General features: G+C 56.2%; 1 long non-coding RNA gene across 1 annotated transcript; it reads right to left on the reverse strand.

The window, feature by feature from the left end:
* Positions 1-312: 312 nt before the first annotated feature.
* Positions 313-1658, reverse strand: LOC127749848 (uncharacterized). Its single transcript, XR_008011385.1, has 2 exons — positions 1040-1658; positions 313-965 (listed from the first exon to the last, which is right to left on the reverse strand). It is a non-coding gene; the product is annotated as an uncharacterized LOC127749848 (long non-coding RNA).
* Between the last annotated feature and the right edge of the window lie 2522 nt (positions 1659-4180).

The following is a 4180-nucleotide window of genomic DNA, read 5'->3' on the forward strand; positions in this document are numbered from 1 at the left end:
GGAGGGGGGAGGGGGGAGCGGTGTCGCGTGTCGTCGCGTGCCGGAAGGGCGCGAGGATCAAGTTGTCATCCGCGGCGCGGACATGCAAAAGGTACAGTACTGCAAACCCTCTTGGGTGAGGTTCTGGGCTCGAAGTGACTGAGACAAATTTGGCCCGCCTACTCAAAGTGAGGACTTCGAGGCTTGCCCTATTTGGGTCATATGGACCGAATTCTCACATGAAACATTCATACTTGAGGCTTGCCCTATTTGGGTCATAGGGACCGAATTCTCACATTAAACATTAATACTTTTCTCGACATTATACCTCTGTCCCATACCAACGTCAATATTTATTAATTTACAGAATTTGTTATTACCACTATTTGACAATAATTTACCGTAAAGCTGTAGTTGTCAATATGTGGGACACGTTAGCCCATAATATTAGACACAGTCTCAAATATCAACAATATTTGTGCTCATAAACTCCGCACAAATACAAATGAATTATCACTAAGCAACATTCCAGTATTAGTTACTAAAACATCAAAATTAGCTGATGTAAAAGAGTTAGACCTTTGACCAGAATATGAATAAGAAGGAACAACTATATACGTGTTGTTTTGTCTTGCCTTTAAGTGATAAACCTACAGTACATATAAGTGTGCATAAACACAAATACACCTACAGTTAACATTCACAAGCACAAGAAATACCGGTATAGAAAACACATAACCTAAATGTGCGCACAGAACATACAATTACCCAGGGCCCAGGGATTGTGAAGAGGCGAGTAACGCCGCACTCACCACATGTATCCTATATCAGTATACGGTAACATCTGATGTGGCTGGAACGGCGCCGCCGACGAAATAAGCTTGGGTGGGTCAGCTTGTAGGCGTTGATGATCGTGGTGCGCATAGTGGCAGGTTGTGCAGGTAGCCGATCATCTGTCTGTTGTTGTTGCCCCTTTAACGATGGCCCTGGGGTTCAAGGAACCGTAAGAATTCAGGTAAAATAATAAACCTTCACCATATCGCTGAGCGCCATTACACACCCTTCAAACGTTCTCTCCGGACCGGCGTGCGTCGTCGAGGCGTTGTCGTTGAGGTTAGAGTGGCCACTAGGTTAGGTTATAAGGTTGGAGGTTGACTCTGTACACCGAGAGTGCGAGCGCTGTCGCCTGTCGCGTCGCGACAGCGAAACACAGCTGGCTAACTGGTTCGGTCTCGAGTTGTGCGTCTCTGAGGTCCGTGGCCTGGCTCCTGGGGCTCCTGCCTGCTGAATGACGTCACGGCCCGGGGGAAGAAGCAGCGCGTGACGGAACGGTTGCCTACGTTGCCGGCGCCGTGCGCCGACCGCAACAAGATCAAAGCTGGGTTGGCGGAACTAACATTTAGTTGGCTTTAGCGACACTATTATCAGGACAAAACGGTTGTGAGGACATACGCGAGGCGGCGTAGTCGACAGCTATACGATCGTCGGTACGAACCCTGCTCTTTATTGAATAGCAAAATAAATTATTTTCCCCCTTCAGAGTGGTGAAGAGTTTGTAAGGCTAAGTCGGTGGAAGAAGGGGGAGTATGAGCAGCGTCCTAATTGTTTCCACTTTGCGTGAGCTCGATAATGCACGGATTTATCTTCGTTTGTCCGAGCAGGCCCCCGCGCCCGCACCCTGCCCCGCCGCCAGAGAGGGGCTCCGCCACACCACGATCCTCCAGATTCCTTTTCTCTTTCGCACATCGCACCCCCCCCCCTCTATCCATTCTTCCTTTGGCTCATCTTCCTCTCCCGCTCCCCCACCCTCTATTTTCACTAATCTCCATCGTTCTGCATTTTGCCCCGTTGCCTCCGGTCTCTCCGGCTCGGCGCGGAAGTCAAAATGTGATATTTCTGCACAGATAAATATTTTAATGAAAGGCTCTTTCTGACACCAGACTGAGGATGAGCTGGAGAGGGGTGCGGCGGCAGGCTCAGGGACAGACTGGGGGGGGGGGGGGCAAGGGCGGACAGACAGACAGACAGACCGACAGACAGACAAGTGGGGGAAGCCGACTCACACACTTTTTCAGAAAGTCCCTCTGGTGCGTTTTTGCTTCTTGCGCAGTGTTTTGCAAAGTGTATATATGCCATCCGTCCTCGGGGGCGGGTTTGTGGTGCATCTAGACGACTCGGAGGGGAGGGGACGGGGATGCTAAGTTTCGGAGGGGGTGTTGGGCTGAGAGGGGTGGTGGGGATGTGGACGGGGCGGGTAATAGTGCTGTAAACTACGGGTGTGTTTTATTGAGTCGTTTCACTTTTACACAATATCGGAAAACACTTCTTTCGCAGTGTAGCCTGCTACCCCACCCCCGTACCCCGCCATGCGTCTGCCAAGGGCTTTTCGGAGGAGCGACGCCCTGTAAAAGACACCCTGGCTTGTCCACGACATTTTGCATTTTATGCGATTAATTAAAAACACAGATTTAAACTGTTAAATTTGTATTATTAACTGTGGGATGAGCGACATGAAAACAGTTCTAAGGATGCAACTCCATAAGTTCGAGCTTTACAATAACGATTGTTGTACAGTGCGCGATACTACTGTATCGTACATGGTACGGTTGTACAACTGGAGGAGTACAGAGGGCGAGCGGACTCCGGTCCTGCCGGGTCCTGCGTACTGCGCACACCGTATCCAGTCCCCGGCCCGTCTTGCCTCACTCCACCGCTGGCTCACGGCCTCCGGGACGCGCAAAATGATAAATAAGGGATGTGAGCCGTGTGAATGCGAGAGAGCGAGAGAAATAGAGACAAAGAGAGAAAAAGAGACGGAGAGAGAGAGAGAGAGAGGGAAATCTCGGCATCTCTCCGTCTATCCGCGATCCGCGGCGGAGTGGGGGTGGGAGGTGGAGAAGCTCCTAAAAGGCGCGGCTGCAGACACGAAGCCCAGCCCTGGCCCAGCCAGCCACTTGGCTGCGCCAACAACAGCCAGGCTGAGCTGAGCCAGGGCAAACAGACGGCAGGGCCGGGTCGGGGTGTGGAAGGACGGGGCAGGGCGGGGCGGGGCGTGGTGGGGTGGTACGCGGCGGCCAGACAGTGCCGCGCAGTATCAATTGGGGAATGGGAGGGCGCTACGCCGCTACGCTCTAGGAGGGGCTGCTCGCGGGCTGCGGCCCCGCCGTCCACACAATACATAAAAGTACAGCGGGGCGGCGGGGAAGGCCGGGCGACACGCGAACGGCAGGAGGAAAGGGGGAGGGAGAGAGAGAGAGAGGAGACTGGGAGATGGAGCTCGGCGGGCGTGGGACAGAGACAGATGAGCGCGGCTACAGATAAACAGTGATAGCGGAAGGGGAGGGGAAGAGAGAGAGAGAGAGAGGGAGAGAGAGAGAGAGGAGACTGGGAGATGGAGCTCGGCGGGCGTGGGACAGAGACAGATGAGCGCGGCTACAGATAAACAGTGATAGCGGAAGGGGAGGGGAAGAGAGAGAGAGAGAGAGGGAGAGAGAGAGAGAGAGCGGGGTGGGTAGACCACGGTAGCGCGGGGTGTGGCGTCGAGGGCGAGGCGCTTACGCGGTTGTCCACCCCAGCGCCTTACAAGAAGTGGGGCCGTAGGGCGCGGGGCCGCTGTGGCCGCGGTGCTGGCCGACGAGTACCCCCCCGCTGGTACCCTGGAGCTGCAGCCTGAGTGCGCCACGCCCCAGCCCCGCTGCCCTGCGGCGCCCCGCCGCGGCCGCGAGGCAGGGGGGTTGGTCCATCCTCCACCCCTGCTCCGGCCCGGCCCCCGGGATGCTGCGGCGGAGACGCGCCGGCGGCGCCCGCCTGTCTGGCGCCTCTGAGTCATAACCATCCCCGCTGGCGCCGGCGGCCCCCGCCCCGCCCCGCCCCGCCCCGGGCAGTGGCGCCACCGGGCTGCACCCGATTGGCACGGAGGGCTTTCCCTTTTGGGAGAGTAACGGGGCCAGAGGGGAGGGGTAGAATTGTACAAAACTACAGGGTGCGTCCGCCTCAAGGCGGGAGTTCCCCGAAAACGTCGGCCGAGAGATCGAAGAGTAGCGGCCGGCACTCGGCTGGTCTGGACCCAGACGCAGTGTCCTGTGGTCAGAGGAGATGATTCATTCGCGGGTACAAGGATGCAGAGAAGCGGAGTGGTTGGTGGTGCCGGTGGTCGGTGCGCGCGGTCTGCCGCGCCCCCACCGGTCAGGGGTCGAGGTGC

This window comes from Frankliniella occidentalis, unplaced genomic scaffold (genome assembly GCF_000697945.3).
Source record: "Frankliniella occidentalis isolate FOCC.00 unplaced genomic scaffold, Focc_3.1 Scaffold100, whole genome shotgun sequence".
NCBI classification, from domain to species: domain Eukaryota; kingdom Metazoa; phylum Arthropoda; class Insecta; order Thysanoptera; family Thripidae; genus Frankliniella; species Frankliniella occidentalis.